This window comes from Zingiber officinale, chromosome 8A (genome assembly GCF_018446385.1).
Source record: "Zingiber officinale cultivar Zhangliang chromosome 8A, Zo_v1.1, whole genome shotgun sequence".
NCBI lineage: Eukaryota > Viridiplantae > Streptophyta > Magnoliopsida > Zingiberales > Zingiberaceae > Zingiber > Zingiber officinale.
The window spans coordinates 45,001,551-45,028,998 of NC_056000.1; the positions used below are offsets into that span (position 1 = coordinate 45,001,551).

General features: G+C 44.6%; 2 pseudogenes; one reads left to right on the top strand and one right to left on the bottom strand.

Annotated features, from left to right (window-relative positions):
- Positions 1-15,366: 15,366 nt before the first annotated feature.
- LOC122010751 lies at positions 15,367-16,376 on the bottom strand (annotated as a pseudogene).
- Positions 16,377-16,812: 436 nt separating this feature from the next.
- The window catches only part of LOC122008755, a 33,337-nt pseudogene continuing 22,701 nt past the window's right edge, over positions 16,813-27,448 (top strand).

The following is a 27,448-nucleotide window of genomic DNA, read 5'->3' on the forward strand; positions in this document are numbered from 1 at the left end:
TTTGAGGGCCTTTTTTTTGGTAAGCTTCGTTTTGTCGATCTTCAATTTCGGACACTCATTCTTATAGTGCCCCTTCTTGTTGCATCCGTAGCATGTCACGTTCCTCGGTTCAGTTGGAGAACTGATCTTTTGTAGATCCTTTTTGCTGAAGCTTTTCTTTCTCCTGGTGAACATTTTTCTTACCAAGTTCACCAGGTACTCTTCGTTTTCCGAGTCTTGGTCAGAATCTTTTTCAGGTTCAAGCTTATTCTTCTTTTCTTTGGAGGAACATGTAAATAAAGCAATATCTTTCTCGGCTCCAGCGTTAGTCTGCTCATGTAACTCTAATTCACAGAATAATTCATCTAATTTAAGTTTAGAGAGGTTCTTAGAAATTTTGTAGGAATCCACGATGGATGCCCACAAATTGTTGTGTGGAAAAATGTTTAATGCATACTTGATTAGGTCTCTGTTGTCCATTTGGTGGCCTATCACGTGGAGCCCATTGAGGATGTCTTTGATCCTCGCGTGGAGCTGACTTGCTGTTTCTCCTTCCTATATTTTTATATTAAAAATTTTATTTAACAACAAATCCCTTTTTGTTACATTAGCATCGCTAGTTCCTTCATGCAGTTCTATCAATTTATCCCATAGCTCTTTTGCGTTCTGATGCGGTCCGACCCAGTTCAGCTCTTCCGTTGTTAATCCGCATTGTAGCGTGTTGATTGCCTTGTTCTCCGTTGATGCCTTCTTCTTTATGTTTGACGTCCATTGTTCAGGATCCAGTAGATTCCCGGAGTTGTCAACTGGTGCTTTGTAGGCTTTTGTGATGCTGAGCCACTGGTCGAAATCCGTCTTGAGATACACCTCCATTTGCTTCTTCCAGTACAAGAAATCATCCCCTTTGAACAGGGGAGATCGCACTGTGCTGAAGCCTTCGATCTGAGACATCCTGCACACAAGAGAGTAGCGACAAAAAAAATCCCAAGACTTGGTCTTGGATTTAGTAGTGCGGGAAGAAATAGAATTAATAAAGAAAACTAAATTGGTATTGCACCAATTTAGATTAACTGCAATGGAAAAAATTTTCCAAAAAGGTAATAATACCAGTTTGGAATTATGCGAAAAACTGAAAGCTGAAAGAAGAGAAAAAAAGATTTTAAAACAGATCACCCCCTTGTCTGATTGGTGGTTGCACCAAATCAGAGCGGTACCTGCTCTGATACTATTTGTTGGATTGTGAAAGTCGATAGAGGAGGGGGGGTGAATATCGATCTAAAATTTTGAACGAGTACGCATCGGAAAGTGTGAAAATGAGACAAAGCTAACACAAATCAATTTTACTTGGTTCGGAGCTTTTGACGACTCCTACTCCAAGGCCCGCACACAAGGGTGCTTTTGTTAGGCAATCCACTAGCAATTTGAAGAATGTTACAAAAATGAATTACAGGAATGCTAATAAGAAAATAAATACCGACAAAATGAAAAGAAATAAACTGAGGACAACGCTTTTTCGGAGTAGCCTCGCGGCGTCGCAAGAGCACAAGAAAGCAGTCTGAGAGTTCTGAGTTGTGTTGAACCTTCAGCCTTGACCCTCCTTATATAGGAGGGTTCGGGGTGCCTGGAACCTTCAGGGCGCCTCGATCATGACGTGGCTGACCCAACCAGCGAGCTCCACGTGTCGACGCCGCGATCAGGATAAAACTTGCCTCCGGGCGCCTGGACCATCTTTCTCCAGAAAACATCTTCTCCCGCAAGACAAGGTTAGTCCAAGGCAAATATATAATGTATATCCTGCAAAACAAAGTATTAGTATAGTTTATAATTTGACAGAAAAGAGTATGACTTAGATTCCGTCTTTCCGAGACTGGAATCTAGTCACGATCTCGACTTAGAGTTCCAAAATGGTTCTAAGTCGGATCGGCGCCTAAGTTCCCTTCCCGGGAACGCGTCCTTACAGTCACTCCCTTCCAGTGACTTACCTTTACTTACCTGCCAGACGTCCGGTCAGCCCTTCGACCCGTCTAGACTTCGTGCCAGCTATCCGGTCAGCTCGTCGACCTAGCTGGACTTCGTGCCAAATGTACGGTTAGCCCTTCAACCCATTTGGACTTCGTGTCAGCTATCCGGTCGGCCCGTCGACCTAGCTGGGCTTTGTGCCAGACATCCAGTTAGCCCGTCGACCTGTCTGGACTTCGCTTGCACACTCAATCAGAGTGTCAGACAACGACAAACCTAACTTAACCTGATTTGTCATTCATCAAAACCTGAGTTAGACCGTTAGTGCTAACTGCACCAACAATAAGTCTGGACAATAAATACAAACTTTATATCAATCAAATTGAGTGATCCATGTTTAGTCAAAACTAACTTAAACATTTACTTAATTTGATTAACCAAGTGAAAGCTACTACCTCTTGGTAAACAGCTAGTAACTAAAGGTTAGACAGTTGTTTGTAAGTAAATATTTTGGTTACTCATACTTGGACTCTAGGATTTTTTTTTTTATAACAAAATTGCTTTGGCATTAATCAAGGGGGAGTGAACAAGGGACTTTTAAAGCCAAGTTGATATTTTTTACTATATTTTGAAATAATTATGTTACTTAGTATTGAAAACTTCTTTTTTCATTTTACTAAGTGTTGGATTTTTTTTTAAAATTTCTGGTAAATATTTTTGACTCAGCTTAAAAATGTCCTTTTTTTCAATAATTTTTCTAAGTTTGCAAAAACTAATTTTGAAAAAAGTAAAGCTGATACTTAAAAAAACTTTTAAGTTAAAATTTCTAAGTTTAAAAAGATTTAAAAAAAAAGAGTAACTATTTAAAGATTTTTTAATTATAATTCAATGCTTTATCAGTTAGTCAATTAAACATTTTATTTCTTAATTGACATCTAGGCTGTGGCGAGACACTAGATCTTCTTGGTTATTGGATCATCAACCACTTCTAGACAAAGCCTCATAATGAAATCAAATATTTAATGTACTCTGTGAAAGTCCTAAGTCAAATTAAACTTTAATTTAAACACGTCTTTGGAACCCAATATAGGTTCCTTCCAACTGGGTTAACTAGAAATTTATTTAGTATATATTTCTGAGATTTTTTTTTAATTTGTCCTTTGTGGTAATAAAAATACCAATTTAGACCATTAAATTTTCTTCTACTTGTATTATATGAGCATGTATGATTTTTCAAGTTCTTTATTTCTTTTTACAAAATATCATTTTCCAATTTTACTTTGTTAAATTCTTCTAATGGACGAGATTTAGATAAAATTAATTTCAACTCTTTATTTTCTTTTTCAAGTTTGTAACAATCTTTAGTTAATAATTTAATACATTTAAACAACTTATCAGGGGGAAAATATCATACATGATTTACCTTATCAATCTCGTTGTTCGTAGCTCTCCCTGAACTGCTGCTTTCTTCTGTTGACGCTCCCCCTTCATCAATGCTCTCGATGCTCATTTCGGACGAGTTTTCTTCGTGTTCATCTTTTTAATGACTTGCCATCAACGCAAGTCTGGAAAAGGTTTCAACCTCTAATTCAGACGATGTTTCATCCCACGTCGCCTTTAGGGTCTTGTACTTGTTCTTGCCTTTGTCCTTCTTATTGATCTTTAACTTAGGGCAGTTGTCTTTAACATGCCCTTCTTCATTGCAGTGGTAACATCTAATCGTTCTTCTCTTTCTACCCTACGGATGGTTAGATTTTCTAGATTTAAGTAATTTTTTTTAAAACATCTTACCATCATTACCATTTCGTCATCGTGAAGAGAGGGCTCTAAACTTTGCTCATCCATCTTTGCCTTAAGGGCAATGTCGTGCTTCAGCTCCTTCTTTGTATCTGCACATCTCGATTCATGGACTTCAAAGGTTGAAAATAATTCTTCTAAGGTAACAGATTATAAATCCTTAAAGATATTGTAGGCATCTACTAATGATGCCCATTTCGTATTTCTAGGGAATGCATTAAGAGCGTACCTTAGTGAATTTCGGTTGTTTACCTTTTCTCCGAGATTCGAAAATCCGATGATGAACTCCTTGAGCCTTAAGTGAAGGTGTGCAATTATTTCGTCTTCTTCTAATTGGAGGTTGTTGATCTGGTTATGAAGTAAGTCCCGTCTCACAAGTTTCGCCTCCGAGGTTCCTTTGTGATGTTCCAGGAATTTTTCCCAGAGCTCCTTGGAGGACCCGTAAGCTCCGATCCAGTTGACTTCTTGTGGCAGGAGGACACTTAACAGATGAAACTATACTTTGCAGTTTGCCATGAAGTCTGCTTGTTCTTTCTTCGTCCATTGATACTTTTGCTTGCCTTCGAGCACTTCAAAACCAAATTCCATTATTAATAATAAATCGAAGTCTGTTTTGAAAAATACCCCATCCTCTTTTTCCAGCTCGCAAACTCTCCCTCGAACTTTGGTGGATAAATGCTTGGTCTGGTCATCTCATGTGTTTCGTTTGGCGTTTAGTTCTCCTAAAGCGAACCTTGCTCTGATACCACTTGTTAGGTCCCTTGGTGGCCGGCTAGAAGGGAGGTTGAATATCCTCTACACAAAATCAAACAAAAGAATCTTTCTCGGACAAATAACTTAATTAAAGAACACTTGCATTAAATAATAAATAAACTGAAAAGCAGAGACTAGAGGTTTTACATGGTTAAAACCAGAGAGATTGTTAATCCAAGGAATAGAGTAGCACTGGTTTCTCCTTTAGGAGGAGAATCCTCTTTTCAGCAGTGAAAGCACGGAAAATAAGAAGTTAAACAAAAACTGAGATGTGTACAAGTATTGTTGCAAGAATGCTTGTTATGTCTAGCTTCTTGGACCAAGCCTTTATTTATAGCCTTGGTCGGGGCGCCTAGAAGAGTTCCAGGCGCCTAGAGGGGTATACAATCTTATTCCCTTGGTAATGGAACATGGTCAAATGCGATCCAGATAAAACTCCATTCCGGGAGCCCAGAGTTTGGGTGCCCAGACTGTTAGGTTCGATGGATTGCGGCTAGAGAGGGGGGGGTGTGAATAGCCGCCCCCAAAACGTTCGTTTCGTTCTACAAGTCAAGGTTAGCGCAGCGGAAATAAAAATAATAGAAACAAAAGCGGAGAAATCAAACCTCAACACGCGTCGATGTAACGAGGTTCGGAGATATACTCCTACTCCTCGGCGTGTCCGTAAGGTGGACGAAGCCTATCAATCCGTCGGTGGATGAGACCCCGGAAACCCGGCTAATAATCACTCCTTCTGGGTGGAGAAACCTCGCCACAATGTCTTGCAACAGCAAGCTAAACAGGAGTACAAGAATACAGCAGGAAACTAAGTACAATACAAAAATGTAATAACCCTAGCTTGCCTTCTTGTCGACTGGATGAAGCAGCAACTTCACGGGAATCCAACCACAGCACCAACTGTCCAGTTGAAGTCCCAGCCGAGGGAAGCTCACGCGAAGCTTCAGCGAAGAAGAGCTCAACAAAGCTCAAGCAGAAATACTTCAGCAGTCAGTAGGAAGAAGAGGAAGAAGGAGAGTAAGAGAGAGTCGCCCTCGATCTCCTTTTATACCTGCATCCACCTACGAAGAAGAAGCCAGAAGCCAGAAGACCGTTGTGAGCCAGCGGATAGTCCTCTGATCGGTCCTGGGGACCGATCAGGCCCCAGTCTGATCGGTCCCCGGACCGATCCCACCTCTCTGTAAGAGAGGTGGCTGCGTCTCTGATCGGTCTTGGAGACCGATCAGACTCCCTGCTGATCGGTCCCCAGACCGATCAGTTCACTCACAGAGAGTTGGCTCAACTTCTCTGATCGGTCTCCAGACCGATCAGATGACTTACAGAACCCTTCTGTTTGTTATCTGATCGGTCACCAGACCGATCAGATACTCAGGCGTATCGCTGGATCGATCCACTGATCGATCCAGAGCTTGGTTTTTGCCCAAACCAAGTCCCAAGCCTTCCAAACCAACATCCGGTCAACCTTGACCTGTTGGTACATCATGCTTAGCATCCGGTCACTCCCTTGACCTGCTAAGACTCCCCACCAAGTGTCCGGTCAATCCCTTTGACCCACTTGGACTTTTCTCTTCGTGCCAAGTATCCGGTCACTCCCTTGACCTTCTTGACCTTCACAACACCAGATGTCCGATCAGCCTTGATCCATCTGGATTTTTCCTTGCCCGACTTCACTCACCAGGACTTCCCAACTGCCTGGCTCACTCACCAGGACTTTCACCAACTGCTTGGCTTCACTCACCAGGACTTTCATTTTCACCTAGCTTCACTCACTAGGGTTTTCACCTGGCTTCACTCACCAGGATTTCCAATCTGCCTGGCTTCACTCACCAGGACTTTTCCGTCTGCCTGGCTTCACTCACCAGGACTTTCCATCTGCCTGGTTTCACTCACCAGGACTTTCACCTGCGGTCCAGAGAACGAGCTACCGATCCCTCTCTGACCACAGTTCGGGGAACGAGCTACCGAGCCCTTCTCCGACTTCCATCCGGTCCAGAGAACGAGCTCCCGATCCCTCTTTGACCACAGTCCGGAGAACGAGCTACCGAGCCCTCTCCGACTTCCCATGTGCCAAGCTCCCATACTTGGACTTCTCCGTGCCAAGTCTCCATACTTGGACTTTTCCCGTGCCAAGCTCCCTGCTTGGACTTTTCACCATGCCAAAACTCCCTGCTTGGACTTTTCCGAGTCAGGTCAACTCACCTCGGGTCAACCAGGTCAACCTTGACCACGGGTTGCACCCACAATCTCCTAGGCTTGTATCCTCGTAAAACATCAAGATACAACTTTTCTGTTCACATCAAACATTGTCAAACATAACTCGTCAAACATCAAAACACAACTCGAGTCAAGTCAACTCTAGTCTGGTCAACCAGGCCAACCTTGACCTAAGGTTGCACCAACACAGACTAGGAAAGTCAACCATGTTGACTTTTTCCAGTCTGGGCCTTCTACTCCGATTCCGCTTGCTTTGGTCTGGGTCTTCAACTCCGGCTCTGGTCGCTTGGGTGATTTCGTTCATCCGGAATAAGGCTCGTCCAAACCCAACTTCCGGCTTTCTCCTCGAGCAACCTTCTGCTCCGGCTTCTCATCCATCGAAAATATCGCGTGCTTCCTTCTCGTCGGCTCGCGTACTCTTCTGCAGCACTTCGTCCCTCAGATGCATCGAGCCCTTCGACTCTCTCTCGTGTCGTCCTTCTCGCTAGCTGCGTCTTTTGCTCGACTTCCTGTGCTCCTAAGTTCCTGCACACTTAAACACACGGTTAAACACAACAGGACCGAACTTAACTTGTTTGATCACATCAAAATAATCTTGGGGTACCAACAGTTATCTCCGAACCACGTAAATAAACGCGTTAGCGGTTTGTATTTCTCTTCTTGTCTTTAGTTTAGCTTTCATATTTGTTTTTGTATTATTTCATTGCTCAACTAATGAATACGTAGGAACCAATAGATTTGGGGGTGTCGTCTATCCAACCCCCCTTCTAGTTGGTCACGAGATCACCAATAGCACCAACCTTAGAGTATACATTGTCGATCGGAAGAATGACCAAAAGGGAGTTCAGAGTTAGCTAAAGCGTACAATAGAGCTGAATGACAGCTATAAACCCTTGTGTAGTGAACATCACAACCGAGCGGTGACTATAAACTCTTGTGCATTGATCATAATAGCCGAGCGACGACTATAAACTCTTTGCGTTGAACATAAGCTGAGTGAGGACTCTAAATCCTAGAGCATCCAAACAGGAAGAAGAGTTCCAGAATGTACTAAGTGTCCAATCAGTCAGACTTACAACCTCTTTCAACTAGACTTGAGGGGAACGAAGGCTTGTGATCCAGTGATGAAAGGGAGGCCCAACTAAGGATGGGTCAAAGTAAGGAAAACCGATTGACGTGGAGGTCAAATTCAAGGAAGGTCAAGAGACGCTGTCCAAAAAGCAAGCCAGGTCGGCCGAATGACTTAGTTATGGCTAGACGATTACACTCCCAGATGGGTGAGCAAGGCTAAGAGGACAACATAAGATTACTAGATAAATAAATAATACATCCCCCAATGTCAGTCTTTGCTGGGCGGGCGACATGTCCAGTTGGGGGAGGAGCCCTCCGGTTATGGGAAAGCTAAGTGAAGGGAGAATGCCCTGATCAACACAACCGAGTGGGGCGTGTCTCGGCTGAGTGGCCATCGGTCGACCTACAGCGGGATCCACCTATGTATCTCCTCGTCTCCTTTTAGAGGTTTATGCCACTAACAACAGAGCATGTTCTATAGATGAATAGTATAATAGAAGCTTTCAGCCTGTCACATCAGGAATTTGCATGCTTACTTAAGGAAAAGTGTCAGAGACACTTTTAGATTTATCTTTTCCTAGGATGCTTGGGAAAATGTGAGCCCACTTTGAGATGCATGCATAGACACTATAGTAACACTATAAAAGGGGTTTCCCATCTACAAATGATGGTATGCGCAATTTCATTATTTCACGCGTTCTAGCTACAGTTTCTACTGTTCTTCACTTGTCAGAACTGACTTGAACGTCGGAAGGAGAACGTCGGTAACCCTTCCCGACCCGACACTAACGTCTCTTGTGTTGTAGGATCGCGTCAAGTCTTTGCTTCATCAACCTTCAAGCCACATCCTCAGCTTGTCATTTTTTCTGCTTTTGGACAGGATCAATATTTTTTTAAAACTTAGTAGGTTGGCGGGTCCAACCCACTATGGACCAACTAGGTTTTAAGCGGGGTCGTGGCGGGGTGGGTTGGAAAATAGGAGGGGCGGGTTCTGAGACTGGTCAAACCCAGCCTGAACCTGCCCCGTTGCCATCCCTAGCCAAGCAGTTGTTTTTCACTAATTAGACATTGGGATGTCAAGAGTTAAATGTGGATGCTAGTTATGATAATTAGTTCATTGGAGTGACTTACTATATACTTCGTATGGTTATCTACATATATGGATATGTTTGTGAAGTTCTTACTGCAACTCGAGTGTAAGTTTCCTTTGACTTGAGTTATACAAGTCATCTTGGTCATGGAGACTCATACTTTGACATCTTAAGTAAACATCTCTCGGAGGTGTAGACTCGAGATGATTAGGTATAAGTCGAAGTGTCTGAAGTTGTTGGATTCCCCATAGAGAATTCATTGCTCATTACGAGAAGACATATCTATGGTCACTCGTTAGGATTATTACTCAAAGTCTTTGGCCAAAGCATCACATGTCAAGAGTATGAGACTTTTGTACATATATACGAGTAATTTGAATCCGTAGAACAAGGAAGTATTACTTGGATCAGGTGTGACGTAATCAACATAGTGGGGGCAGACACATAGACCATGTCCTAAACCAAGTGTGTATAAGATGAGTGAAAGGAATGAGGTACGACTCACTGTAGTTGCTGGAGAGTTCAGAATTAGTTTTGAGATTAACTGCGATTTTTCGGTTAATTGGGGATCATGATGTACTACTATGTGTCACTCATGATTGTTCCATAACTAAGTAATTAATTATGGATGACCAAGATACATCATAAACCTATTGGGTCGCACGCACTATGAGTCTCTAAAAGACATAAAATAAGTTAGAGAATAGAATTCTCAAATCAAGAGATAAATGTTTAGTTGTATCATACATAAGACAAATATGAAATTATTTGTCAGAACAGAAGGGTGGATGGGTCACATCTCTTATGAAAGAGTTGAACCCTATTTGATTTAGTCATTAACCAATTTGGTTTAACCATAAACCAACTTAATTTGGTTGTGAACCAAACCTAAGGGTTAATGAGCTAATTTTTTGTTAAGGTATAATGAGTTGGATTTAGGTTTTCTAATCCAACTCATTAAAGAGACCAACTATATATTGATATGGTTAAGAGAGAATTAATAGACAATTCATTATTGGCTTGATAATGTTTTGGAAACTTAAACCCAATATCTCTCTCCCTCTCCCTCTCTCTTGTCACCAACCACAACAAGAGGGTTTCATCTTGTTGCCATGAGCCACCCAAAGGAAGAAGATCTTCCTTTTTCTTCTTCTTTCTCTTCTTAATCTTTTTCCTTTACTCATGGCTAATACCTTCTGAAGGTGAAGCTTGTTCTCTTGGAGTTGTCTTGAAGAGCTCGGCATGGATACGAATAGAGGCGAGGTTCCGATAATGTCGCAAAATGTTGATGTCCTTCTCGTTACATGTCATTCGTAATGTATACCTAGAATAATTGTGATTTGATTTCATTTTATGATCTCATCTGCACGATTGTATCTTGCATGAGTGTGGTATGTGTGGTGTAATAAATTAGTTTATTTGCCATTAAATCTTCCGTTGTGCATGTTTACAAAACGTGTTTTTAGTACATACTGCATCAGACAAATCCCAACACTTTGTGACCATATAACTTTTATGGATTGACTTGGACGAGTGAGAGATGTTGGACGTTGCAGACATTGCAGAATTTGCAACGTTTGGAAGTGAAGAAGATGATTGGTTTATCTCCCTCCATTTAATCTCAGTGAAATGTCATTAAAGTATTGGTTACAAACCGATGTAAGCTTCCTATATATCTCTATGTCCAATAGCAATCGAGGACGAGGAATGGAGTTGGAGGTGATCGAAGCAATCGGCAAAGGAGAACATCCATTGAGTGAGATTTGATTTGTGGAAATAGGAGAAGATTTCAACGTGATGATCTTTTTCGGGATAGAAGCTTCTTCTTTGTGGCGATCGTCATCGGGACACAACGGTGATATTCTTTAGTCAGCGATTTTTTTTTTCAAGTATTGTACGAAATTATTTATTACGATTAATAGTTATGATCTAGATTGACTCGATAGATGAATCAAGAAAAAAAAAAAGTTGTCTATCAACCAAATTAGCTGCGCTTCGAGATCAAAATACATACCATTTTGTTGTTCTCATCAATATGGTGCAATGCCAAAATATTTAAAGCAATAAATAAAAAAGCTAAAATTTGAATTTTAATGATTTATTCGATATGCGAATTAGGGAGAAGATCATGGTTAACTAACTAAATACAGGATGCACCTATAACATCCGGACTATTGATGATATTGGGATGCCTATCATACTTTCTAGATTTACTCACTCTCCATAATATGAATTTGGACCGATTATCATATAATTAATCTGATCACAAAAGTTGAGCACCTAGTTAAAAAAAAAAAAAAAAATTCTCATTTGCGTCTAAGATTATTTTGGCGAAAAAAAGGCCTTCTACAACTCTCATGGGAGCCATCTTAATTTTTTTAAAAAAATTTATTATATAATATATTTAAAAATGCATATTAACAATAATTAATCATCTATAAAATGAAGAGTACACATCCAACGCAATCCCTAAGATCCAACGGAAGGCAACCTCAGAAGATTTGGGAGCAGCGATGGCGACGGGATCTGCCGCGGCGGGATCGGGCCTCTTCAAGTTCCTGCGGCCGCGCCTTCGCCCGCAATCAGACGACATCGCCGCCGCCGCCACCTGGGGCGTCGCGGCCACCACGACCGCCCTCTGGCTCATCCAGGTATGGCAGAGATGCCTTGATAGTTATCACCGTCTGTCAATTAGATGCGTGTTGTTTCGTCGTGAGATTCTTTTTCGAGAAAACACTTTTCATCTCTCGATTCACATCCTGTTGCGTATTCGGCATGTGTCGAGAAAGAGATCAAATCCTTCGTTTTATATCTACCGAAATGTTCTCCTAACTATCTATTTTAGAAGGATCCTTAGGGATGCACCACTGGAAATCTGAAAGGCGGTTTCTCAGAGTGGGTTGTCTCTCGTAACTTCTCCACAATTTGTCTGGAATAGTGATTTTTTCAACTCTGCAAAACCTTTAATTTAGATTTGCAGTATATTATGAAAGTCTCCTGCTTAAAATATCACGTACCAACAACTACGTTTGACTCTTCAGATTCGTATTCCAAGAAAAAATTGTCCTAATGGTGAATCTCCTTGGATGGGAATATGAGGGAAAAAAGGGTATTAAACGAACTTGCCATTTTTAATTAGGTGGAAGTGGTGAGGAGGAACAAATTCAATTGTCTTTTTCTGTTCCCCTAATGCATTAACACAAGGTTCCCTAACTATTTGTTCTTTCAAGGATCCTTCAGGGTTTCACATCTGAAATCTGAAAGCTAGCATCTCAGAGAGGGCTGTGATCAACTCTAATGAATTTTACTCCTACTCTGTGTTCCATTTAGTTTGTTTACCTCTAAATATAAGCCTATAACATTTAAAAAGTTAATTGAATTAAAATTTTGAAGCAATAAGGTATTAAAATATAATAAGGTCATGGGTTCGAATCCTGGAAACAGACTCTTGCAAAAAGCAGAGTAAGACTGCGTACGATGGATCCTTCCTCGGGACCCCGCATGGTGGGAGCTTCGTGTACCGAGTTGCCTTTTTTTTAAGGTATTAAAATGTAACAAGAATCAGGTATATCGACTAATGATTATACTTAGGTAATACCAAAATATTTGTTGTGCATTGAATGAGAGCATAAGTTCTTATAGCATCCTAATGAGATCAAACTCATAATTTTCCATTTCTAAATTAGATAATCCTCCTAAAACATTTGGTATTGGAATCGATTTTTCTTATGTCCTTAAAGATATAAGTTTAATCATTGAAAGTTGGACTTGGATTGATACAACCACTTGAACTAACACATTTATAGAGTTAATATATCTCAACCTTTCCTTTTTGGCATCATTCCTTTTTGTTACAGTTGGTACTCTGGCTGGTGCTTTCTCTTCTCCTCTCCTTTTTTTTTAAATGTTATTTTATCCCTTTCCTATGATTAGTGGTCAAAATTGAATGATGTCATGGGAAGAAAATCTGTGTCTCAGATTTTCTTGGAAGATACCACCATAACTTTGTTGGCACGAGCAGCTTAGTGGCATTCACCCGTGTTGACACAATATCAGTATCAGCAGGTGATCAGAATGATGGGTTTCTACTATTTTGACTAATATCAATTGAAATATGCTGTCAATGGTGAATGACCATGTCAGTGTAAAAGAATACCATTGCATAGCATAATAACTTTTCACCAAATAACTCCATTAGCCCTCCTTTTTGACTAAGAACAACCCCCTTATTCCGACATGTAACACACCACACTCGAGAACAAACAATTTTGTCAAACTCTTGCACTTCAAGAACTGGTGCCCCTGTCATCAACTTCTTGATATGTCCAAAGGTTCTTTAAAAAAAATTTGTCCTGCCTAAGCTTATATTTCTACCGTCTGGAATGGGATATACGATATACTAAAATTCTGTATGAACCTCCTTTAATATGAGGCTAGCCTCTGAATTTCTGAATTATTTCAACGTCCTGGTGCTGGTCATTCTTGGCTTTGTTATACCTTAGTTCTGCTTTTTCCCTTGTCACAATAAAACCCAAAAAGACCACCTCGTGTTGTTGGAATGTTCATTTCCTTATATTTGTAAAAGAGTTTCTAATGCTGTATTTCCAAATATTTTGGTATCCGAATTAGATGCTATTCCTCAGATTTGCTATAGATAGAACAGTTTGTCATCAAAACTAGCAAAATCTAAGTCTCAATACCATGGCATTACCAATAAGTCATCAAGGTCATTGTCTTGAATGCTATCTTCCACTTGTCTCCACCTCTCAGTTTGATTTGGTGATGGCTACTTTGTGATATCAATCTTAGTGAACACCATCCAATCCACAAACCAACCAAGTATTTTTGTCTAAATGTCGAAGGAGAGATTTGCACTCACAGTGAGTTTGTTTCTGACAAACTTGTAGAAGCAAGTTAAATAGGGCAAGCGCACAAACTGTTGTTTTCTAGCACAAACACTTTTGCAATTGATTCCTCCACTTGCCTTGCATCTCCTTTGTTCTTGTGGCATTCGGTACATGTGCATATTCGATAAGGAAGCTCCTGATACTAAATCAATGGCACTCTGAATCTTTCTTATAGGCGGCTAGATTGGGGTGGGGTGTGACTGATCACTAAGCACCTCTTCAAACTATTATAATACCATTTTGAATTATGGGTTTCAGAAAAAAATAGTAAAAACTATAAAACATATTAAAAAGAATTCTATTCTATTTGGAAATACTTTTGGCATTGAATATATTGAAAATAATGGAATTAAGAATCACAATGAAATGTGCATAAGGAATTTTATCAACATCAAATACTATTGAGATAAATCATCATTGTGAAATAGAGTATAACTTCCATATTAGATGGCTTCTAAATTATCATCAATCTTTGTCTTATTGTCATGTTGTGTATCAATGTTAAAAGTCTTAATCACCTCAGTTATTCTTAAGTTAACTCTACCTTATTTGTGTGTTTCATGTGTTTTTTTTTTCAGTGTAGTCATTGACTTTGAGATTTCACTCTTCTATAGGCGGACCAACTGTATCAGTTGTTGTTCTATTAAGATTTTTCATTTAATTTAATGATTTTGCATTTATCTTGGCAGCCTTTCGACTGGTTGAAGAAGCAGTTTTTTGAAAAAGCTGAGCCCCAAAATTGAAACTTGTGAATGACGGCAGCATCGAAGGCATTGGACGATGCCCATGTTACGTTGAAATAAAGACGCTTCTCTTTCATTTCTGCATTTCTGTTCCTCATGAACCAACGAGGCAAATCTGTTGATTCCATCTGGAACATCGTTTTATGAAATAACTTTCAATGTTTGTTTTCCCAAATAATTTGACATTGTTGCTTTAGCCAACAACAGAGTTAAGATAATGCCATGCTTTAGAATTGTTCTTTATGATGCAAAGATTAGTAATGTTTGCATAATGGGACAATGTGGGCCTATAGAATTGATTTGGATGCATCTTGAATATACAGATCAATTGATAAAATTTTGAGGAATATTTTGACAATAAAGGGCAACTGGCACGAAGTGCGGAGTCTCAAGAAGTTAGATATGTAGTCTTATTATATATTTTGTAGAAGGCTATTTTCTTTAAAAAAAAAAAATGGTAAATCCAGTTAGTGGGAGGCAATTGGAGGCCCTACCGTGATAGCATAGCCTCTGAGAGATATAAAAAAATATTTATTTTTTTATAAAATATGAATGTCCTACTGATATTATAGTCCCATAATCATAAAATTATATTATATGTTATGTTGTCTTACTTTGTATTTTACAAAATGTTATTTTTAAGACTTGAATTCGTGATTTCAAAGTCACGTTGCAGTAATTTTAGGGTTGCCAAAGCTCCCCTCCTATATTTGACAAATTCTGTCATTCATGATTAATCTTATGGAATAGATTATTCCTACGTAATTGTAAAATCGGAATGGTAATGACTTTGATTATGGAGTCAATGGGAATGGAAATGGGAATTAGGATTGCATTATCTGTTTCGAATCAACATTAGTAATGGGAATCAAATAAATTTTCAATTTTATCCTTCCATGTTAGGTACATGCCCGACGTCTCCCCCTCCGCCGGCAGCAGCGACCATCCCGGCCGGTACCGCTTCAGCAACGCCTTCAAGTCATCGATGATGTCGTCACTGACGTCGCTGACGTCGAACGTCTCGAAGCCGCACCGCTCCAACCGTTGGCACCACTGCCTCCCTCTCTCCCTTCGCTCACCGTCCACCACTGCGTTTGCGTCGCCCTCGCACGCCAACAGTCCGACGAGGCTCCGGAAGCACTCCCTCTCCAGAGCAAGCCGCTTGTTGCACGTCGCCGGGAAGCTCTCCTCCAGCATCTCGAAATAGGAGTCGTAGAACCGCAGGCACTCCTCGAAGGACTCCATGAACTCGCCGAAGTCTGCCTCATCCTCTACTACGGTCAATACCCTCGGCCGCAGCGCCGCTGCAGCCCGTAGGAACGAGTCCCACGAATCCCCGCACCCGGCTCTCTGAAGAGCGCCGACGCAGTTCACTGCGACGACCTCCCCTTCGCGGAGCTCGAGCTTCTCGGGGCGCAGCACGTCGGCGAGGCGCGGCAGCGCGGGAGCGGCGATAGCCCGGAACTTGAGTGGCACGCGGCAGTGGAGGAGACGACGGTGAACCGGACGCGTGGGGCGTCTGCGTCGGCGCGCGAGGCAAGGGCACCGAGGGGCGTGGGCCACTGGGTGCAGAAGGTGTTGCTGACGTCGACGATGTGGAGAGCAGGCTCGCCGTCAAGGGCCTGGAGGAGGGCGCCGTTGGCGGCGACGTGGCCGAAAGTGGACCACGAGGCAGCCTCCTAGAACTTGAGGGCGAGGCGGCGAGTGGAGGCGAAGGAGACGGTGTGTTCGGCGACGGCAAGGGAGGTGCTGTAGCAATGGTCGCCGAAGGCTGTGACTCGGCAGAAGAGGGCTTGCGGGAAGGCATAGGCGAGGCGCTGCGGGGAGGCAAGCTCGTTGAGCATCCAGAGGAGGCGGCGTTGTTGTCGTTCGAAGCAAAGAGGAGAGGAGGAGAGAAATGCGATGGGAAATTAGGTTAAGGGTATTTTTGGTATTAATGAGAAATTGTGATTGCTGCAAATGAATGGATGATTGAAGGGGTGTGACACCGGAATAAATCATTACCCACTAATAAGGAATCATTCCCTTATTTATATTCCCATTGTTGTAATCTAAACATTAACATTGATAACTATTTTTATTCCTTACTTCTATTCCCTTAAATTAAACGCCCCCTTAAATATTTTAATTTTGAAGAGTTATTATATTCTTTCTCTAAAGTAATCCAATTTTGAAACATAAAATTGTCACGCAATAAATCAAACTAATAAAAAACAAACAATTCCATTTTCTTCGCTCATGTATAAAAAATAATCAATAATTAAAACAATATTGAAACGGGTATGATTACCGACGTGGGGGCGATAGAAGATGTAGGATCCAACGATGACTCTCCCATCCACCACCACCACCATTACTTCCTCCTCTACATTTTCCTCTGATCGGGCCGTCTACCTCAAGATCATCAACCGCCTTCTCCTCGTCGTCTCCTCCACTCACCTCGAGCTCTGGAGCGCCTCCCAGGTACGCTTCGTCCCTCATCCCTCCTTCCTTATCCTGGCTCTCGTTTTATTTGACGGGTGCGCACGATCCTGCAGCACAAGGTGAGATTGGGCAAGTACGTGAGGGATGCCGACTCCGTTGATAGAGAGGGAGAGAATCTACAAGCGATTTGGAGCCCTGATACCAAGTCGATCGCAGTTCTTGTAAGTGACGACGGGACTGCATTCTTTGTTTCTGGCTGTTTGTGTTGGCCTCTATCCTATTGTCTCTCCTGAAGGACCTTGTTTCTACTTCGAGATCCTTAATATGTGGTCAAGACACAGAATCATGTTTTGCCATATAATTTGGTCTGTTCCTTTTCAATTTTCATGCCTGCTGTGGTTCAGGAGTTTTCGTTGTATTGCCATAGCCGTAGTGTCAGGTGCAAGCACATCTATATACAACTAAGTAACTGAGAATTATTTATGTCCTGCGGCTCGGCCGAGCGGCGGCCTGTCCGCCCGGCCCATAGACCCTTTTACCTTGAGCATCGGAAACCCGACCCTTGGTCGGGCTGTCTTTCGTCCGGTCCGGGAGACCCTTGGCCAGATGTCTGGTCGACCGGATGCTCGGTCGGCCCGCCACTCTGCTCGGCACGACCTTTGGCCGCTCGACACGACCTTGGGATTGGCCCTCTTGACCATTGACCTCCACGTGTCGTTGAACATCCGCCAACGAGTGATCCCCCGTCCTTACCGCCGGATCACATGCCTCCCCCTCAAGTCTAGTCGAAGGAGGCGCTAAGTCTGACTGACTGGACTATGAGTTTTGCCAAGCGACAGCCGACCCGCCACTCTCGAAAGTGTACCTCCGCTCGGCCCCTATGGGGTCGAATAGAGCCGGTCGGCTAACTGCCGAGGGCTGCCCCACTGGCCTGTGATGATGTCCTTGGGATCTTCTCGGAATGCGTGCAAATTTCCGCCATTATGGTTGAGCACGTGGGTTCTGCCTCGTGATGGGTCTCATTAAATGGCTTCCTCTGACCGAGTGCCACGTGGCACTGTCGATGTCATCGTATGACCGCCGCCTTACGCCCGATGCGACGTCCGTCGGTTTGAAATGGACGGTTGGATGCGGGCCTCGGGTTATGTGACCTGCATCCGACGGCTTGGGCGGATCGAGTCCACCCTTATAAGGCTTTCGCCGCCTTCCACCGTCGCATCTTTGCCTTCACGTGCTCAGAAGCCTCTCCTTGCGTTCCTCGCTCCGGTGATCTTGTTCCCTGGCATTCCGGCGACCCCTCGTCCTCTTCCTTCGATCATCTTTTCTGTAAGGTTCTTCTGCCTTTCTCTCGTTGGTTCCCGTGTTTTCGTTCTTGGCCACGTTCTTGTCTTTCGGGTACTGTCTCGCTCATCTTCTCGCTCGCGCCTTTGCCTTTCCTTTCGACTTCTGCCTCCTCCGTTGTTCCGGCGATGACAAGTTCTTCTCAGCCCGCGGACCCCGCTCTCGACCCATGATATACCACCATGGAGTCGTGGTTCGATCGGCGCGATGCCGAGAGCCTGATGAACGCTTTTGATATCCCTTCAGATTTTGAACTGATTTTACCTTCACCTTCCGCTCGGCCGCACAAACTTCCGCGCGGCGCCTTTTGTCTTTTCCGCGATCAATTCGTAGCCGGTCTGCGGTTTCCCCTCCACCCCTTCATCGTTGAAGTTTGCAACTTCTTTGGCATTCCGCTCGCCCAATTGGTTCCCAACACTTTTCGCCTTTTGTGCGGAGTTGTGGTCTTATTTAAGATACACAACATTCCCCTCCACCCGGAAGTTTTCTATTATTTTTATTATCCCAAGCAGTCTGAGCCGGGCACTTATCTGTTTCAGGCTCGGCCTGGTTTGGTCTTTTTTGATAAACTGCCCTCTTCCAACAAACATTGGAAAGAGAACTACTTTTTTCTTCGTATCCCCGGTCGGCTTCCTTTCCGGACCAAATGGCAGGTCGGACCACCCACCTCCCCCGAGCTGAAGAAGTTTAAGACCCGACCGGACTATCTTCAAGCAGCGAATCTGCTAGCCGGTCTGAAGCTCGATATCAACTTGGTAAGAACTTCACTAATACATTTGCCTTGAGTTCTAACTGATTTCCTTCTCCTTTCCTTGCAGCGAACATCGTAATGGAGTCTGTGCTGTTCGGGATTTTGAAGAAGAAAGCGACCGCGCTCGAGGCGGCAGCGGCCAAGGAAATGGAGCAGTTGGGCATCGCTCCGGTCGGCTCTCACGAGGGTGAGAGCGAGACGAATGCAGGGGAGTCGGCTGCTCAGGCTTCGCTCGCGGAGGTGACTGGTGGTGCAACCTCCAGCAAGGAACCGACCGTTCGGGAGGAAGACTCCGATCCGGAGGACGAGCTCCACAGGAAAAGACGACGTGTTGAGATGCCACTCCGCTCGGCAACCTCTGCAGTGCAAGCGTCCGAGCGGACGGGCGCCACATCTCCCCGCGGCAAGGCGCCATCGGTCGAGGCACTCTCCTCCGACCGGACCCCCTCTCAACTGGATGCGCCCGCGGCCCCCATCGAAGCGGTGCCGGTCAGCTCCCTTTCTCCTGTACCCCGCCGAGTCCGCCACTCGGGCATTCTGTCCACAATGTCCAGCCCGACCTCCGATCCTTCGGCGTCCGCTCACACGACTCTGGGCCGGCGCCGTACTATTAGGGCCACCCTGCACCTCCCCACCGAGGCGTTTATGGCTGAGTCAGATCGGCCGACGGCTCCTGAACATATGATCACTATCAAGGGGCCCCTTGTTGAAATGTGGGCGGACGCCCGGGCTCGTGTTGCCATGATACTGCTCAACAAACTGGCTGACAGTCACATGCAGCAGTCCACAGGGGTAAGCTTCACTCCTGTTCTTTTTTATGTAGTCTTCTCGGTCGGCATTTTAACACCCCTGCGTACATCAGAGATGGGTGGAAGAGATTGCTGTCGCCAACCGCTTGGCTATGGTGGAGGAGCTGAAGAGGCTGAAGAGTCCGGGCGACCCGTCTTCTTCTCAAGGCCCTTCCTATGCCGAGCTGCAGAAGGAGCTCGCAAAGACCAAAGACTTGCTGGAGGCCGAGCGGAAGAAGACGACCGACCAGGCCTACATGCTCGCCCAATACGAGAACCAGGTCAAGACCTTTGACCGGAAGATAGAACTCGCCACCACTCGGAAAAACACCGCTATCGCCGACCTTGAAGCGAAGAACGTGGAGGCTCGCGCCCTAGAACAGCGGGTAAAAGAGTTGGCTGATCTGCTGGACCGCGAGAAGAAGGGCCGTTCGGCCGAGGTGACCAAACTCAAGGATGATTTGAAGGCCTTGCAGGAGGCTCTTGATGCTTCCCGTGCCGCCTTCAAGGAGTACCAAGAGGCGGAGCCAGGCCACGTCGCCACCTTGAGGCAAAACTACATCCGCTCGGCGGAATTTGTGGAGAAGGTTTGCGACCGGCTGGTCATCACCTTCGAGTTGGCCATCACCGCCACGGCGGACTATCTGAAGTCCAAGGGTCAGCTTCCCGAATCCGTGGTCATCCCCGCTACGGAGCATGCGGCGCTTCTCACCACCATTCCGAAGCACGTTTTCGATTACCTTGAATGAAGTATTTTCTGTAATTCTCCCGATCGGCTAACCTTAATTTTAATGAATTGCATCTGTAACTTTGCCCCCGGTCGGCGAACTTTTAAATATAACTTTGGAATGCCAACTTTTGCTCTGTTAGCCTTTCGTTTGAGTGCTCCTTGTAACTGTGCCGACCGGTCGCTCGACCTTTTTTCCGCATGTAATTTCTTAACTTCCTCGCTCGATCAAACGACCTTCATTCCGTATGGAACTTCCGATAGTTTTTTTGTTAGAAGTGTCTTTCTTGATTGCGCCGTTCGGTCTAACGATCTTCATTCCACATGAAACCTCCATTAGTTTTTCGTTGATCGACGCTGGTAAGCGCACACCATTGTTTTCTCCCTGTCCTTAGGATCAAGGCTTGCTGATCATCGGCCCTGGATGCTGGGCCTCAGTCTATCTGCGCGACGCTATCCCGTTCGGGGGGTTTATAGTCGCCGGTCCGACTCTGGAGTTTAATGTCGCCGCTCGACGGTCTTGAAGCCGGGGGGTTTATAGTCGCCTGTCCGACTCTAGAGTTTAACGTCGCCGCTCGACGGTCTTCACGCCGGGGGGTTTATAGTCGCCGGTTCGACTCTAGAGTTTAACGTCGCCGCTCGACGGTCTTCACGCCGGGGGGTTTATAGTCGCCGGTTCAACTCTAGAGTTTAACGTCGCCGCTCGACGGTCTTCATGTAGGTTGCCGTTCGGCGAATAACGCTCAGACTCTTCACAATTTTTCTTATCTTCAATCCTGCCAAAGGATACAGACGAACGGAACACACATGAAATGAATTACACTGGTGCACCTTTTATCCAGCACGGTACGGCTAGAGGTGGTTTGCGCTCCACAGTCGATCTAGCCGTCGCCCGTCCTCATCTTCCAGGTAGTATGCACCCGATCGGAGCTTCTCTACGACTCTGAAGGGCCCCGCCCAGGGAGCTGCCATCTTGTTCACACCGCCAACCGGCTTCACCTTCTTCCATACAAGATCACCGACCTGGAATGCTCTGGGAATTACACACCTGTTGTAATTCTGCTTCATTCTCTGCCTGTACGCCATCAGCCGGACGGCTGCTTTAGCTCTTGCTTCGTCCACCAGGTCCAACTCCAGCTGCCTTCGCTCGGCATTATCCCCATCATAGCTTTGGATCCGATCGGACTCCACTCCGACCTCGACTGGGACGACCGCCTCGCCTCCATACACCAAGTGGAACGGTGTTACCTCCGTTCCCTCCTTTGGGGTTGTGCGAATGACCCATAGTACGCCCGGTAGCTCGTCCACCCAGCTTCCTTCCATGTGATCGAGCCGAACCCGAAGTATTCGCAGGATCTCCCGATTGGCTACTTCGGCTTGACCGTTGCTCTGAGGATACGCTACGGAAGTGAAGTGTTGCTAGATGCCGTATCCTTTGCACCATTCTTCGAGCTCCTGACCAACGAATTGCCGCCCGTTATCCGAAATGAGCCGACGAGGGATGTCGAACCGACAGATTATATGCTGCCAGATGAACTTTTTGACCATCTGCTCGGTTATTTTGGCCAGTGGTTCAGCTTCGACCCACTTGGAGAAATAGTCGACCGCCACCAATAAAAACTTTCGTTGCCCGGTTGCCATAGGGAAAGGTCCCACTATATCCATTCCCCACTGGTCGAACGGGCAGGACACAGCAGACGCCTTCATCTCCTCCGTTGGCCTATGGGAGAAGTTGTGGAACTTCTGACAGGAAAGGCAGGTAGCGACGGTCCGAGCGGCATCTTCCTATAGAGTTGGCCAGAAGTATCCGGCCAGCAGGATCTTCCTAGCCAAAGACCGGCCGCCCGGATGACCTCCGCAAGATCCTTGGTGTACCTCTTGGAGAATGTACTCTGCGTCCTCCGAGCTGACGTACTTTAACAGCGGTCGGAAGAATGCCTTCTTGTAAAGTTGATCCCCGATAAGTGTGAACCGGCCGACTCTCCTCCTCAATAGCTGGGCTTCCTCCCGATCAGACGGCGTGGCCTCCGATCGCAAAAATTCTATTATGGATGTCCTCCAATCGCTCGGGAATGTGAGGCCTTCCATCCGGTCGATGTGCGCCACCAGGGACACTTGCTCGATTGGTTGCTGGATGACGACCGGCGATATCAAACTAGCAAGCTTGGCTAGCTCGTCCGCAGACTGGTTCTCGGCTCGGGGGATCTTCTGTATGACAACTTCGACGAAATTGGTCTTGAGCTTTTCAAAGGCCTCCGCGTAGAGCCTGAGCCTCACGTTGTTTATCTCGAAGGACCCTGAGAGTTGCTGAGCAGCCAACTGGGAGTCTGAAAATAGCGTCACCCGGCTGGCTCCGACGTGCCGCGCGGCCTGCAGGCCAGACACTAGACTGGGAAATCTGAATTATTGGTTGCTTCCATTGATCCTAGACAATCTTCTTGAGGAAAGTAATAGAGTATTGGATAGTCTGTGCATTCTCAGTTACAGCTAAAAATCTACTTAGTGATGTGGGAACAACTACAAAGTGCACTATTTGTTTGTTAACCGACGATAGAAACTAAGGCCAATTTGCTTGGATGGTAGGACAGGCACGGATTAGGGAAGGGAAAGCTGTTCGTCATCACGATGATTGTATGTGCCAAGAAATAAGGGCGCAATCTCCGCGCTGCGAGGATCAAGGCAAAAGCCAATTTCTCGAGACCAGTGTAGCGAGATTCAGCATCCTTTAGAATGTGGCTTAAGAAGTACACAGGCTGCTCTTCGCTGTTCGGCCTTACTAATGCCGAGCCCACAACATTCTCGGTCGAAGACAAGTAAATACGGAACGACTCTCCTATAGCCGATTTGGCCAGCACGGGCAAAGAATTGAGATAAGTCTTCAGCTCCTCGAACGCCCGATCGCATTCCTCATCCCATTGAAACTTGGTAGCTTTGCGCAAAATCTTGAAGAAAGGGAGGCTTCGGTCGGCCGTTCGGGAGATGAATCGTGATAGCACTGTTATCCGACCGGTGAGGCACTGTACTTCTCGAAGATTTTTGGGAGGCGGCATATCTTGCAATGCTTTCACCTTGCTGGGATTCGCCTCTATGCCCCGCTCGGTCACAATATAGCCCAAGAAGCGCCCGCCTTTTGCTCCGAATAAGCACTTCTGGGGATTCAGCTTGATCCCGTATCTCCTCAGTGTCTGGAAAGTTTCTTCCAAATCCGTATAAAGGTCCGCCGCTCGGAAGGATTTGATAAGTATATCATCTACGTATACTTCCAAGTTACGCCCGATTTGCTCCCGGAATACCTTGTCCATCAGCCGTTGGTAGGTAGCTCCTGCGTGTTAGGACCAAAAGTAGCTAGAGGGGGGGGGGGGTGAATAGCTCTTCGCGTGCTCGTTGCTCGGCGTTGCTTGTTTCTTCAAAGATACGCAGCGGAAAATACAGAAACAAATCACACAACGCTAACAAGGTTGGTTTACTTGGTATCCACCTCACAAGAGGTGACTAGTCCAAGGATCCACACCTACACACACACCCTCCACTAATAAAACTCTCCTTTATGGTAACTACCAAAGGCGGAGAAGCCCTACAAGACTCAATACAAGAAGAAGAAAGGGTAGTAAAGAAATACAAGCTCACAAGCTTACAATGAGTGCACAAACCCTAACCCTAGTTTCTTCTTCTTGCTTTGATCCGCCTCTTGACTTGGAAGAGCCTCCAAGAACCTTCAAGAACTGGCGATCTCGAGCTTGAGAAGAGTTGTGGAGGTGGTGAAGATCTCGAATGAATCGGTGAAGTTCTTGCGCGGCCATCGAACGCCTGCGGCTATAAACGACGCCATCGGATCCCGATCGATTCGAATGTTCCCGATCGATCGGGAGGCTTTGGATCGATCCGGAGCGCCTCAGTGCTCTGAAGAAGCGCTGGATCGATCCACGGATCGATCGAGCAGCTTATCGGCAGCTCCCAATCGATCGCGATCGATTGGGACCTCTGAATCGATCCACGGATCGATCGAGCTTCTGTTCGTGGGGATGGATCGATCGCGATCGATCCGAGCTGGATCGATCCGCGGATCGATCGACACGGTTTTGTCCAAAGAGTCCCGAACATCCCAACCAACATTGGTCAACCTTGACTGTTGGTATGTCGTACATCTAGTCACTCCCTCGACTGCTAGGACTCCCTTACCAAGGTCAATCCCTTTGACCCCTTGGACTTTTCTCTGCAAGTATCGGTCGATCCCTTTGACTGCTTGGACTTTTCTTCGTGCAGTATCCGGTCGATCCTTTGACCTACTTGGACTTCAACACCGGATGTCCGATCGTCCTTGATCCATCTGGATTCACTTCCCAGCTTCACTCACGGGACTTTCACCTGCCTAGCTTGACTTTCCGTCTTCACTAGGACTTCACTCACCTGGACTTTCACCTATCTGGCTTCGCTCACTAGGACTTTCACGGCTTCACTCACGGGTTTCCGTCACTAGCTTCACTCACTAGGACTTTCACGGCCGCTCACGGGTTTCCATCTGCCTAGCCACTCACTGGGACTTCCGCACGGCCGCTCACGGGACTTTTCTTACTGGCCGCTCACGGGACTTTCGTTTTGCTAACATCCAGTTAGGACTTCCACCAAGTATCCGATCAACCTCGACCTACTTGACTTTTCTTGATCAATATCTTATTGTCGAACATCTAAACCCGAGACTCGACTTGGTTGCAGTCGACCTTGACCGGGGATGTGCAGCAATCTCCCCTTGATGTTTGTGATACCACAATCTTACCTGATCCCGTATATAAGTTTAATCCATAGCCTCCTTCGTACCACTAGGTAATGAAAGCGTAAATTAAGCTCTTCGTTTCTCCCCAGAGGCGAACTCCCTCAGGTAATGAAAGTCTAACACTCCCTTTTGAGTCCTTCGTTTCTCCCCATGACCTTCCATGGGTAATGAAGGACTAAGCAACCATCATTCTCCCCTATTAGCACATCAACCCATCGTTGGACACACATGACCTATGCTCGATTAGGGCACGCCAAATCCGTTTGTTGAAGACTCTCCCCGAAGAGTTGCTTCGTTGTTCACAACATCACTCGTTGTGATCGACACGATAATGAAGGTCCCATACCCCATTTATCCTTAACGTCTCCCTCGATGTAGACAACTACTCAACCTTGAGCATTATCTACCACTTGAGTGTCCTTGAATTAATGAGGATATCCACTCCCCGTTTCCTCCATTTGTTTAAATGCTCGACCTTGAGCAGTTACACAAAGGTTAACCACCTTCCAAGGTTCGTGAAAAATAATTTTCATGTCTTTAAAGAGTCCCTCAAAGACATGGTGGTAACTTCTGTCATTGCACCAATGACTTGGAATCCCTAAAACATTAGGAAACCCAAATTTGGAAGTTTTGAGGTTCAAATATTCAAAATTTGAAACAACCTCAACCTAAACTTCTACTTAGTCTTCGTTAACCGATCCATCCTTGTTTTCAACATGAAAACACCCTTTGTATGTATCCAAATGTATTTAAGGGGTTTGGAATGGTTACCTAGACTGAAAATGATTTAAAGTCAGGCCTTCCCAGGCAAAATCAGCAACTTGGATCGATTGGAGTTGGGTTCCAATCGATTGACCTTCCGAATCGATCCACGGATCGATTCAGACTCTCTGATCGATCGGTGATCGATCGGGAGCTGCTCGCGGGAATTACCGTTTGAATCGATCCATGGATCGATTCATGGAACTCAATCGATCCATGGATCGATCGAGACTCGATAGTTGCTGAAATTCCTTTTCGATCAACTTCAATCCTAAAATTCTAAAATCCAAAAATTATGAAATTTCGTGTAGACATTATTTAGGCATACTTAATCATGGAAAAATAGCTTTCATGAAAATACATCATATTTTCAAAGATTGACACAAACTTGAAAACTTACGAAAACTTTAGTGTTTCTCGAGTTTGTGTCAACTATTCAATGATGATTACTATCGAAAGATAGCCTTCACCAAGGTTTTCCAAAACATTTTAAAACCATTTTGAAACCAATATCCCATCACATTCCTTGGGCTCAATGCACGTGACTTGTACATTAGCTTTCCCAATGATGGGAAAACACATAACTATGTGTTTTGATGAACTTAAAACTCGAAGGAATGCACTAAATCAACATCTTGAGCTTTGTTCATCATCCCTAACATCTCACTTGTATCTAATGTGCCTCAAACACATACAAGTCATCTTATAGGTCTTTGTGAGATGTAAGATTTTGGTTTTGCCTTATTCTCATGCATCTATCTAGGCATTTTGAGAGGTAGACATCCACAAAGGATGTTACTTGTTGATTTACTTGTTAAACAAATGTCACTTGTTTATTCCACTTGTTGTAAACAAATGCCACTTGTTTAACTAATGCCATATGTCCTTAATTTTTAAGGAAATAAACATAATGCATGATAATGTTATGGCATACATCAAAATAAAATAGCTTTCAAAAGAAAGATTCCTATAACTACATGATGTATGTATGGCATGACATGGTATTTTTGTATTTTTCATGATAAGTCATGAATGCAAAATACAAATAAGATAAAATATGATGTCATGGCATATTATGAACAAACAATCATGGCAAGGTTTAGCGTAAATAAAATATACCTAGATTACCTATCTAAGTATCGTTAATCTTAGCTAATCCTAAGACTTAAACCCTAGCTTGCCCAAAGTGCTTCAAGAAAATGCCAAAGCCTAAGTTTGCATTTCTTATTCCCTTCATTAATTTATGCCAATTAAAATGAACATGTCCTCAAATGTTGGCATATTCCATTTTTCAAGAGTAGCACTTTTAAATTTAAGGCCGGATTGCCTTAAATCAAGAACATACCAAAACCCAACTTGATAGTTCTTATTAA